Genomic DNA, 13,696 nt, shown 5'->3' on the forward strand with positions numbered 1-13,696 from the left:
GGGCATCTATGTTTTGAATTCTACCACATAGTTGTGGTGCACTTTCACTAGTTTTGACTTTGGTTCTAATGATGGATCCAGGTTTAATCAACAGAGACACATCAGCACAAAAAGTGTTTTGCATTGTGATTCATCACCAAACATAATGTTGAAATGTTCTGCTGGATGCACTTTTCACTGACTGTGAGCAATCACTGACACCCAGCTTCTTTGTAGCCAATTCTCAGTGTAGGATATTATGCACTCACTCAGTTGAGCAGCGTACCGTGTCGTGGATTTTGTCAGTGGTTTCCTTTGTGGTGACCTCAATTGGATGGTCAGTGTGTGCTTTGTCTTCAGTAGTTGTCCAGCTGTGTTTAAATTCATTAATACAAAAGTAAACTGTCTTCAGTAATGGTGCAAAGCTCACATGAACTTCATCCGATATTGTTTTGATGTGTGCGTCACTCCAATCCTTCAAATGAAAATGTTTGGTAAGAGCACAAAACTCTTCCTACAATTTCGATCCCTGTTGACACACTGACCAATTCAGACTGATATCAACAATGAACTGTACACTGTGCATTATCGAAATTCTGTATACAATGCTTAGAATAATCAAGCTTACCAGCCATTAAGGCACCACAAAAATGTTCTATTCTTTCATGGAAATTTAAGAGACTTATCAAACCACCCTCGTAAATGAACTGCAACTCAGTGGGTAGTAGTCAAGACTATAAATACCATCAGTCCTACCTGTTGTTTCTGTCACGGATTGCTTCCTTCATTTTTAGCAATGATATATTAGTGTGAAAAATATGAAGTTGCGCCCCAGGTCTGAGTCTGTATTAAACAAAACACTCTCTGTAACTGATATGGTAATTAAGTTCAGTGGTTGAAGGAAGGCAAGGGACTGGGAGTAGTAATGAGATGATGTAGACAATTACATGCCAATAGTTCTGCTACAAGTGTTTGCATTATTTTGTAAAAAAAGGTGTTAATGTATACTAATGAACCAAAACATTCCTCACCGTGAGATTGAATGCCACTTGGTGGTATTGTGGCACGTGATGTGGTAAGGAAAGTATATAAGCAGAGCAGAGGTGACCAGAAATTATTTTAGAAACGATACTCACCACAAACGAGGAAATCTGCTGAAATGAGCACTTTTAACAATGGACAGATTGTAATGGTGCAGTGCCCAAGTAGAAGCATCTCAAAAATTGTGAAGCTCGTCAGTTGTTAACGTGCCATCATGAGCACCTATGAGACAAGTAGTTGAGGGATAGTGAAACTGCAAGTAGGTGACAAGATGTTGGCTGTCCACACTTTATCGCAGAAAGTGAAGCTGACCAATATTGGTGCAGTAATCAGACACAACAGTGATTGGTATGTAAAGAATGGATGCCATGTGTAGAGCATGCTGATTTGAACCATAGAAAGAAATACCTCTGCAAAGATTGTTGGAAGAATCCAAGCCATTTGAAATGGTGTGGATGGATATTTTAGGTCCATTTAACCAAACTCCAGTAGGTAACCACTACTTGCTAAGTTCTGTAACAACTACTACGGCTTCTGACATCAAATGTAACAGCTGTGTTACTAAATGTGACACTTCTGTCACTCAATGTAACTGGGTTTTCTCTTTTGATGCTGTCAATTGTCAGGATGAGCATTCTCAAGCATTCTGTCAGGGTGAAAATATTAAATAAATAAACTTTTCTCTCTTACAAAATGTGGGCAGGGTGGGTTCTTCCTTGGCTCGGGTATGAGGTCGAATGAAACATCATTTTTACAAAAGATAACTTTTATTGAAAGTTTCGTACAGCTGTTATCTTACTGGACGTTCTGGTTCGGAGAGCGGCAGCCGTGTCGTTTGCGTAGCCTTCTGCTGCGGCAGCGGCGGCGGCGGCGGCGGCGGCGGCGTCTGATTACGCGTAGCGGTGTGTATCTCGTGTCGCCGTCTCGCCCAGCTGACCGGAGACGCGCAGCGCGAGGTGGCCTGTTTAATTATTGCGAGCGACGTCGTGCATCGGGTGGTGATACCTTGAATGTGGCGTCCCAGTGTTTCTCTTCTCTAAGCGGCCGCGTGTGTTGTGCGTCGACCAGCGGAGCGGCGCGGCGGGGGAAGGCCAGTGTCCCAGACTCGAACCACGGACTCCCGCTTGCCAGTCTTCGGCTGTCAGGTCTTCATCCCAGATCACAGGTGACTGCTGATGTGAGGCCGTCTCCTTCCCGTCCTCACGAGTCACCCGGGTATGTAAAATCAGACTTCAAAATACCTTTTAACTTCTTCTTCTGGCACTGAGGCTGCTGCTTGCTATTCTATTACAGCGGCAGACTTGGTGCGTTTGTGCATGATGTAGTCTCTTCTTGCATGACGGTCTTCAGCACCGAAACTAACTTAAAACAACTGCTACGCTTCTTCACTTCTTCGTCTTCTTCGTCGCTCGTCTCCGTCTTCGTCTCCGTCTTCGCCTTCGTCTTCCTCTCGTCTTCATCTACATCTCTCGGGCCCACTGCGTCTCGCGTATTTATTCACTTCAGTTTACTGGAGGTGAACGACTTCACGGCCATTGCCTCTTCTGTCACGTTGAAAAGATTCTCGAAGATTCTTCTTAACGTCGGTCATTGGCTCTTGGAATGTAGGCGAGGGCCTTTGCTCACATACGACAACTGAGAAACACGTGAGCCGGTCATTGCCTCTTCTGTCACGTTGAAAAGCTTCTCGAAGAATCTTCTTAACGTCGGTCATTGGCTCTTGGGATGTAGGTGAGGGCCTTTTGCTCACATGCGACCACTGAGAAACACGTGAGCCGGTCGGGCGATGCCCTGACGGCTGAATCGACAGCGCCCCCTTATGTGGAACTTGCTGACTTCACGGTCATTGTCTCTGCTGTTCGGCCCGCTGTGAGCCAGTATGTAACTCTCCAAACTAAACCAAGTTTTCCATTTATATTCTAATTTCTAGTTCACTTTGATTTCACTAATTTATTTACTTAAGTACCACTCAACATTCCTCCACCCTTCGGAGAAATTCGCCCTCGAATTTACCACTCAACATTCCTCCACTCTTCACACGGAAAAAACACAAGCACTGAAAACTCTCGACTTACACATTCATCACATTAAGTATGTTGAAAATACTGTATCACTTTATAAAAGCCCTGTGCGCTCATGAATCACATAGTTTACACATAAATGGTTATAATAAGAGTAACAAATCTTGTTGAGAATGAATAAACAAAAAATAGATTTTTCACTTAGAAAATTACATAGCAACAGCTGTTTAATCTACGCTATACTAATGCAAGAATATCTATTCTACAGTATTGTTTATTTTAACAAGAGACTGTTTAATGAAGAATGAAGTACAATAAACAAAATTAATACACTAATGCTCAAAAGTAACTACTGAAGTACACCAGTTAAGAGTGTGGTATCCAATTAACAGGGATTTGATGAAGTGGTATATTGTTATTTGGCTTATTTTTTCGTCTTAAATAAAAGAAAACTGTACAAAGCAGAAACACCAACACAAAGGTTCCAGATATACCCGTTCCTAGCATTATAATTTTAGTTTTGTGTTCACCTTTTAATTTTAAGACATGTTGCATCATAACATTGGCATCAATTTTGTCTTGCTGCGAGTTTATGAACATATCTAATGACTTCAGAAGGGAACTGTCAAGGGAGTCATTGAGGTAGGATAGGTTTTGTGTAGGAAATGCTTTGCATGGCGTTTTCTGAAAAAAGCAAACAACATGGTTATGGACCTACGAACCTAGTATTTTGGTGTTGATTATTTTTCTTTTAGTTTGATTTTGCTTAGTTTTTGGATTTGTTCTTTAATAAAATAAAGAAAAAGAAGGAAGACATTGTTAACTACAAGATCTACGTGTTTCTGCGTTCAACCTTTTTTTTAAAAAAATAAACCATTATCAATTATTAATTATTTACATATGTATACTATCCACAGTCTACTGATATTCCACTAGGACATTCGCACTCTTGGTCGCAGATTGTACTCGTATGGTGCCATGTCTGTATGTTGTGCTGGCGTGGCCACTCTTTTTCCTCTTCGTGAACTTCCTCCACCCTTCGGAAAAGCAGACACTATTGTTGAAGGAATTACATCTGGAGCGCCCTTAAAAGGTTTTAAACGACTGACATGCACAACAGTAGTTCTGGTGGGCAGTTGCAATTTAACGTTGACTGGTGACGTGATCTCAATAATTTGATAAGGACCTCTGTAGTTTGTTACAAATTTCTTTGTTTTTCCTTTCGCAACGTATGGAGTTAAAAGCATAACCCACTGACCGATTTTGTAATTTGGATATTTAGCTTGGGTATTACCTAATCTTTCCTGTCGTTCCAAAGCCTTTGTATTAGATTTTTGAACCTTTTTCCATACATCTTTCATCATTCGACTGAAATCTCTTACTGTTTCTCCGACTTTTCCGTTTTTCTGCCTGATTACATCAAAAGGGGACGGCATTTTTCTCCCATAAACCACTTCATAAGGTGACATGCCAGTTGCTTCATGCGTTTTGGCATTGTATACCGACACGATTATTGGTAAATACGTATCCCAATTAGAATGTTGTTCGTTAATATAATAACTAAGCATCTTGCCAATTGTCCGATGAACTCTTTCTGTGCGTCCGTTGCACTGAGGGTGTAACGGAGTTGTGCGTAATTTGCGTATTTTTAGTAAGTGGCATAGCTGTTTCATTAGTTCAGACATAAAATTAGATCCCTGATCTGTGATAATAGCTTCAGGTACGCCAAATTTAAGTATCCAGTTGTTAACTAAAGCTTGGGCAACTGTATTTGCTTGCTGATCTGGGAGACTCACCATAGCTAGATAGCGTGAAAAGTGATCTATAATTGTAAGAACATACTTATTACCAGCAGGTGTTTTATGAAATGGCCCGTAGAGATCCACTCCGCAGATTTGAAATGGACATGAAGCCTCGGGGAGCCTCTGTAAGGGTATTTTTGAACGAGAAAGTTCAGCTCGTTGTGCGCACGCAATGCAATTGCGAACGTACTGCGCAACATCCTGCTTTCTGGTTTGCCACCAAAATCGCTCTGCTACACGTCTTTCGGTTGTCCGCTGTCCACCGTGTCCTGCAAGGATATGATCGTGGGCCTCTGCCATTATTTCTTGTCTAAGGTGTTGGGGAACAACAATTCGCGGTCCAAGTTTTGTTTTACGGCATAATACACCATCTTCAAAGCAAAATTGTTTTTGAGATGCATATTTTTTGCATTCTGTATCCTCATTTTGTGCCTTTCTCCAGTCCTCAGTATCTCGGCCTGTTGCTTCCAAAAGTGCTATTTTCCGACTTAGACAATCTGCATTCGTGTGTTTTTTGCCTGGTTTATGGATAACTTCGAAATCCATTTCGGAAAGACATAGGGCCCAACGCGTGAGACGACTAGATGGATCCTTTAACCCAAGCAACCATTTTAAAGCTGCGTGGTCTGTAATGACCTTGAATTTCCTACCATACAAGTAGCATTTAAAGTATTTGATACCATAAATAACACTTAACAATTCTTTCTCTGTTGTGGAATAATTTCTTTCTGCTGTTGTTAGTTGTCTCGAAGCGTAGGCTATGGGGTGTTCCGCGCCACTAATATTCTGACTCAAAACAACTCCTACTGAATGACCACTTGCGTCACAGGATAAAATAAATTCTTTATTATAATCTGGGTAGGCTAATACTGGACTGTGTGTTAACTTATCTTTAAGGGTTTGAAATGCTGATTCACAATCTTCAGACCAATGAAATTTTGCACCCTTTTTCAATAATTGGGTTAAGGGTCGGGCAATTTCAGCAAAATTTTGAACATATTTTCGGTAATACGATGCGAGACCAATGAAACTTTGTACTTCCTTAACGCGTTGTGGTGTTGGGAAGTCCTTAACTGCCGAAATTAATCGAGGATCTGTTCTAATTCCTTTTTCACTAATGACATGCCCTAGGTATGTAACCTCTGTCAATGCAAAACTACATTTTTCCATATTTAATGTTAATTTAGCTTTTCTAAGTCTCTGAAAAACATTACGCGGACGCACAGCATGTTCATTAATGTCTTTGGAGAATACAATAATATCGTCTAGATATACACAACATTGCTGAGTTTTTAGTCCTCGCAATACTCCATCGAGTAGTCTTTGAAAAGTTGCTGGTGCATTTTTCAAACCGAAAGGCATTCTTTTAAATTGCCAGTGGCCTCCAGGGGTAGAAAATGCTGTTTTATGCCTATCTTCAGGAGCAACTTCCAATTGATGATATCCGCTACGTAAATCGATTGTTGAAAAGTATTTACTGTTACCTAAACTGTCAATGATATCTGTAATGTTTGGAAGAGGATAAACATCTGAGATAGTTTGTTTGTTAAGGTGTCTGTAGTCACAACAAAATCTATATCGTTTCGTACCGTCGGGAGACTTCTTTGGAATAATTACAATATTTGAATTATAAGGCGAATCAGAATATTCTATGATTCCATCTTTTAGATGCTGTTCTAAAAATTCATCCAGTACTGGCTGTAAGTGATGCGCAACTCTATAAGGCTTTCTATAAACTGGGGGGCTATTTCCTGTTGGGATCCTATGCTGTGTGATATCTGTTGCTGGCAGTGGACCTTCTGCATTAAATAAATCTTGAAACTCAACTAAAACTGCTTCTATCGTGTCTCTATCCTTTCCTTGCAAATGCTCAATCTTCTGGCGTAATGCGGTTTTATAGGCGTCTGGTTTCTGACCATCATTAATATCTGACCAAATGAAATCTTCTTCTTCAAAAGTACTGACTGTAGCTACTAATATTCCCTTATGCAACTCTTTGTCCTCCACTCCGAAATTGTCAATATGTACCGGTACTTTTCTTTCTCCCTCAACGTCTTGAACCCGTACAACACTTCTACGTACAAAACAATGTGATACATCTAATTCCTCATTTTCCTCTAGTGGCTCTATTAGACATATTGTGTCTATAGGTACCTCGGGGTCAACGGTCATCCAGAGAAGTTTTCCTGAGCCAGATGGTATCTGATCCCGCGAATCAACCTTCAAGGACGTTGCACGCAGTATAGTTGATTTCGCCTTCCGGTTAGGGAAATCTTGCGGCAGAGGGCCCTTTGCAGCGGTGTCACCTAGCTGAAACACTATTCCGCTAAGTTCTACAGTTTGCTGTCTGAGGTCGATTTTAGCGTGATGTTTATTCAGGAAATCCAACCCTAGGATCGCGTCGTACCCGTCAGTTACCTTTGTTACCACTTCTACATCTTCTTGAAATTGTACACCGTGAATATAGAAAATCAATGATGTACATCCTAATGACTTCACTGTACCTCCTCCTACTCCACTCAATCTATACCTTGGAGGGTCATATTTCTTTTCTCCAATACATTCATTACTCACTATTGATACGTTTGCGCCTGTATCCACCAGTATCCTTACCTCTTTATCCCGTATGGTAGCAGATAACCAGCATTCCGCCTTCACATTCGCCTTAATGGCATGAAATTTTATTGGGAACGCCTGGCGGCGGCTCCGACATTCCCGTTTGAGTTTAACTGATTTCTATTTCCAAAAACTTTCTTAGACCTGCATTCCTTGAATGTGTGACCTATTCTTTGACAATTAGTGCATTTAGGTTGTCTGCAGTTTTTTGCTATATGGCCCTGTCGATTGCACCTAAAACATCGTACTCCTGCTGAAAATACATTTCGCTTCTCCTTGTATCTGGTGGCAATGTCAATTTCTTCAAAAGCTGTCGCCACAGATACAGCTTCTGCTAAATTCTTAGGAAACTCTGCCCTGACACGACGGGACGTTTCAGGAGGTAACCCACGTAAAAATGTATCTAGAGCTCTATCTTCTGCTTCTTGTAAAATAACTTTATTTGCTTCATCACTAGTTGTCAACTGATAGGTGTTAATATTAACTTTTCTAATCCTATCTACAAAGCTTTCTAATGACTCGTTTTGCTTCTGAGTGATAGTGTGTAATTTTTCTCTATAAAATCTACAGCTGTTCTGTTTTTGAAAACGTTTAACTAATCCTTTCTTCAATTCCTCAAATGTTGGAGCATTCCGTAATTCTTCATGGTATAATACGTGTGCTTTAGCCTCTCCTAGCAATCTTAACTTTGTCATTTGTAAGAGCTGTTCATCTGACCATGATCCTAACTTTGCAGCTGCTACTAAATCATCAAAAAAGGCTGTTATGTCTTCGCCAGGTTTACCTGAAAAAGGAGTTACCAAGGCTGCTGCTGAGGAATCTAGGGTAGGAGGGACTGAACTGGTTTGCCTAACCTCACACAACTGTTTGAATAATGCATTATTATCATTTTTAAGCTGTGCTATTTGATTAACTAAGCTCTGAATAGCTTCATCAGTAGAAACCCCTTGTGGTGCTGACTCTGACTTTGTACGATTTCGTGTCATCATTTTATAAACTGTTAGTTACACAATCTTACCACACTGAATTAAAAAGATGTTTAAATATTTTCGACAAACTCTTAAAATTATGAGAGAGAATACACTTCTAAATAAAGAAAATATTACGACTGCTATGCAAACCTCTATCCTTTCACACATTAAACAATACTAACTGTGGACCGTTAGTGACTGTCATTCACACCTCATATTGAGCCAAGGGTTTTTCTCTGACACCAAATGTAACAACTACTACGGCTTCTGACATCAAATGTAACAGCTGTGTTACTAAATGTGACACTTCTGTCACTCAATGTAACTGGGTTTTCTCTTTTGATGCTGTCAATTGTCAGGATGAGCATTCTCAAGCATTCTGTCAGGGTGAAAATATTAAATAAATAAACTTTTCTCTCTTACAAAATGTGGGCAGGGTGGGTTCTTCCTTGGCTCGGGTATGAGGTCGAATGAAACATCATTTTTACAAAAGATAACTTTTATTGAAAGTTTCGTACAGCTGTTATCTTACTGGACGTTCTGGTTCGGAGAGCGGCAGCCGTGTCGTTTGCGTAGCCTTCTGCTGCGGCAGCGGCGGCGGCGGCGGCGGCGGCGGCGGCGTCTGATTACGCGTAGCGGTGTGTATCTCGTGTCGCCGTCTCGCCCAGCTGACCGGAGACGCGCAGCGCGAGGTGGCCTGTTTAATTATTGCGAGCGACGTCGTGCATCGGGTGGTGATACCTTGAATGTGGCGTCCCAGTGTTTCTCTTCTCTAAGCGGCCGCGTGTGTTGTGCGTCGACCAGCGGAGCGGCGCGGCGGGGGAAGGCCAGTGTCCCGGACTCGAACCACGGACTCCCGCTTGCCAGTCTTCGGCTGTCAGGTCTTCATCCCAGATCACAGGTGACTGCTGATGTGAGGCCGTCTCCTTCCCGTCCTCACGAGTCACCCGGGTATGTAAAATCAGACTTCAAAATACCTTTTAACTTCTTCTTCTGGCACTGAGGCTGCTGCTTGCTATTCTATTACAGCGGCAGACTTGGTGCGTTTGTGCATGATGTAGTCTCTTCTTGCATGACGGTCTTCAGCACCGAAACTAACTTAAAACAACTGCTACGCTTCTTCACTTCTTCGTCTTCTTCGTCTTCTTCGTCGCTCGTCTCCGTCTTCGTCTCCGTCTTCGCCTTCGTCTTCCTCTCGTCTTCATCTACATCTCTCGGGCCCACTGCGTCTCGCGTATTTATTCACTTCAGTTTACTGGAGGTGAACGACTTCACGGCCATTGCCTCTTCTGTCACGTTGAAAAGATTCTCGAAGATTCTTCTTAACGTCGGTCATTGGCTCTTGGAATGTAGGCGAGGGCCTTTGCTCACATACGACAACTGAGAAACACGTGAGCCGGTCATTGCCTCTTCTGTCACGTTGAAAAGCTTCTCGAAGAATCTTCTTAACGTCGGTCATTGGCTCTTGGGATGTAGGTGAGGGCCTTTTGCTCACATGCGACCACTGAGAAACACGTGAGCCGGTCGGGCGATGCCCTGACGGCTGAATCGACAGCGCCCGCTTATGTGGAACTTGCTGACTTCACGGTCATTGTCTCTGCTGTTCGGCCCGCTGTGAGCCAGTATGTAACTCTCCAAACTAAACCAAGTTTTCCATTTATATTCTAATTTCTAGTTCACTTTGATTTCACTAATTTATTTACTTAAGTACCACTCAACAGTTCATATTAAGTTACGATAACTGCCATTCCGAATCAGCAATCGAGTAAAGTGGCAAAAGATATGGTGAATAACTAGTTTGGTCTCCCTAATGTGATAATTACATATCAGGGCACCAATTTCACATCTGAACTAATCAAGTAACTATGTCATCTATTGCAAATCCACAAATATATTACTAGTTCCCTGCATCCACAAGTGGATGCAGAGGACAGAGCACATTCACAGTACCATTGGTAAAATGTTGAGTTGTTATGTAAATAGTCACCACCACTACTGGGATGTTTACTGAACTTATGTCATGGCTGCATATAATTCAGAAGTACATGATAGCATTCGGCTTTTGCTGCACAATGTGGTATACAACAGGGAAACATCACCTTTCAAAGTTATTAAGCCATATTTAGGAAGAATGGAGAGACGATGAGAAATTTTGTGAAAAAATTCAGACATTTGGAATCAAGTGTATAGGGCAAATACAAAAGCACATGAATGGGAAGAAAAGAAGGGACAATGTACCATCAAGTTGACAGTATATAGAGTTGGTCAAAGGGTCATATTAGGTGAGGCCCAATATACTGAAGGGCAAAATAAACAAATTCCTTGCGCATTGTCAAGGGCTGTACCAAGCCAGAGAGGCAAGACTCACCTGTAAATGTCCAACTATAGTTGCCGATGTAGGCCACCACTGCCTTTTAATGATGTTCCAGATGCTTTACCATAGATGCCAGAGCCACTACCTCCGAAGAAGGTGAAGGAAGAAGGAAAGCAGAATCTTGCACACAAGTTGCTACACACGTGCTGCCTTATGCACTTATGTAATGCCAGTGACGTAAACAGGAGTTTCCTTTTTTTGTAAATTATGTATGCTCATTATGTTTCTTGAGGTTATTACATTTTGTTAAGTTAGGGAGATTTGTGTTATAATTTGTTGATATATTTTGGTAGTGGAGTTGGTAGGTAGTATAATGATGTACCACACGCATCTAATCTTTTTGAGGGGGGGGGGGGGGCGAGTGGTGTTGATACCTTTGTACAACTGACATTACCACAGAGGGTGCCACACTGTGTGCGTCAGTTCTAGTGGTACTACACCGGAGAAGTGGCGGGTGCACTACAGATCAGTGAATCGAAGCAGGGGTACTGTTCTTCAATCAGTATTATGTCTTACTCACCAGCCACCATAAGAGAATGGGGGAGAAGTGAGAAATTAAGTACCACTCACCAGACTGCAACTCAAAACTGAAAGGAAGGGAGATTGGAAGAGATGTGAGGAAGTACTAGTTTTAAATTTCTTGTACAGATAGCAACAAGAGCAGTTGGGCTGAGTAACAAATCTAGCCCCACATACATTGCGGTTTTTAGAAAGGAGTTGGCCAGATGCAGGGGGGAATTACTGAAAACAGTATTTCGTACAGCAGTACTAAAACACGCAGTGCAATAAAATTCTGACCATAAGTGTCTCGGTTGTTGGTACCATTGTGGTTGTTTGTTTGGTTTGGGGAAGGAGACCAGACAGCGGGGTCATCGGTCTCATCGGATTAGGGAAGGATTGGGAAGGAAGGCGGCCGTGCCCTTTCAGAGGAACCATCCCGGCATTTGCCTGGAGTGATTTAGGGAAATCACGGAAAACCTAAATCAGGATGGCCGAACGCGGGATTGAACCGTCGTCCTCCCGAATGCGAGTCCAGTGTCTAACCACTGCGCCACCCCGCTCGGTGGTACCATTGTGGTTCTGACTGCTTTGTGTAACCTGTATCTACTTCAAACACAAAACATGTCAACCCACTGAGCTTCCAGTGCATCAGCTCCCCAAGGGTTAACCTTAAGAAGTAAAAATAGAGTAATGGACAGCCAATGAACCACATGGGTTATGCTACATTAGAGTAAGGGTAAGAGAAGAATCTTGCATTTTATTTTTATTTATGCCACCAATAAAAGGTGTTAAGTTATGTTCTGTCCACAAATATGAATAAGCATAAATCTGGAGATGGACTTTCTTCAAAGGAGGAGGAATGTTGCATCACCATGTAGTCTGAATTAGTGAACTGCTCCGGCATAAATGCAGCGAAATGATGTCATAGGAGGGGTGCTGTCATCCTAATGACCGAGCACTTTGGTGTAAGAAGGCACATTCAGAGAGTAAGAACATCCATTCAGTACACTGACACTGCAAAGTATGTCCATCACTGTTTCTGAAAGGCAAAGTTAGGACTTCTTGCAGCACTGTAAGAGCGTCCAGAAAAGCTGACTGGACAAGGAAACCAGGATAAATGAAGTCACCATTGTCTCACAGAGACAGCTGAGCATTCCAGCATGTTTTGGTTTCTGGGCTGAAGCAATGCCATATGGCAAACACTAGCCAGCCTGGCTCATATAAACACCACTCCAGTCAGGCCCTCTCTCAGCTGTTCTTAGACAATATCCAGGTATGTATATGATGCAGAAAATGTAGTCTACACCAAAACCAGTAACTTCGAAACAAAGACCACTTGTAGTTTACAATGAAACTGCCAGCTACTTTCTACAGACTTCGACTGCAGTAGCTGTAGGCATTGGCCTGAGCTAAAGTACGAGGTCTGTTCAAAAAATTCCAGCACTTTGTCCACAAATTTTTTTATGCTTACATTTTTGTAGTACCATGGAATAAGTTTGTCCCTATGGTACGAATTCATGATGAACTAATCCTTCAAAGTGAAAAAAAACCATCAGCATGAGTTTGACATTTGACCTGACCTGGTTAGTCTTGGAGATAATTTCCAGGCCCATTGTATAGGTTGAACAACCTTGGTCTCAACATCATAACGATAGACTCGTGTCTCATCACATTATCATCATCTTAAGGAACATCTCTTTCACATTTGCACAATCCAAAAGCTATTCACAGATTGCAAAGCTAAGGTCTATCTCGTCTTGACTCATGAGCAATGGGACGAACTTTGTGGCAACATGATGCATTCCAAGGTGTTGTGTCAGGATTTCATGACATGATCCATCTGAAATGATACATTTTTCTGCAATCTCTCTAACAGTCTGTCTTCGATTGGCATGCATAATTTAATTTACTTTCCTGACATCGGTAAATATCAAACGTTGTCCTGAATGAGGGTCACCTTTAACTTCTGTCTGGCCATATTTAAATCATGTGAACCATTTGTAACACTGAGGCTTCCTGCATAAGGTTTTCTTGAGTTTCATGCAAAATTTAATGCCGACACGTTGCTTCCTTAACTCTGCCATCTTGAAATTTGCAAACTGTGTGACACAATGTTCTACTCAATACAGCACTGAAATAAGAACAAACAGACATACAACAATGAAACTGCTGCCTGTTACACATTAAACACAGGTGTGTGCAGGAATGCAAACCGCATTTCGTTCCAGCACACCACTGGTGCAAAATTATGAATATTCCATAATTTTTTGAACTGACCTCGTATGCATGCAATTAACTCGATGCAGTAGCCCCACTGGGTCACCTGCTGTGTGACTTTCTTCTGCTGCCGACCACCTCCGCGATGGGTTGCATGTTCAAGCCAGACCAGTA

At 41.9% G+C, this 13,696-nt stretch overlaps 1 protein-coding gene across 1 annotated transcript in view; it reads left to right on the forward strand.

The window, feature by feature from the left end:
• The window catches only part of LOC126162365 (uncharacterized), an 80,580-nt gene that overhangs the window by 51,943 nt on the left and 14,941 nt on the right, over positions 1–13,696 (forward strand). The window lies entirely within an intron of this gene.

Source organism: Schistocerca cancellata, chromosome 2 (genome assembly GCF_023864275.1).
Source record: "Schistocerca cancellata isolate TAMUIC-IGC-003103 chromosome 2, iqSchCanc2.1, whole genome shotgun sequence".
In the NCBI taxonomy this organism is placed as follows: Eukaryota; Metazoa; Arthropoda; class Insecta; order Orthoptera; family Acrididae; genus Schistocerca; species Schistocerca cancellata.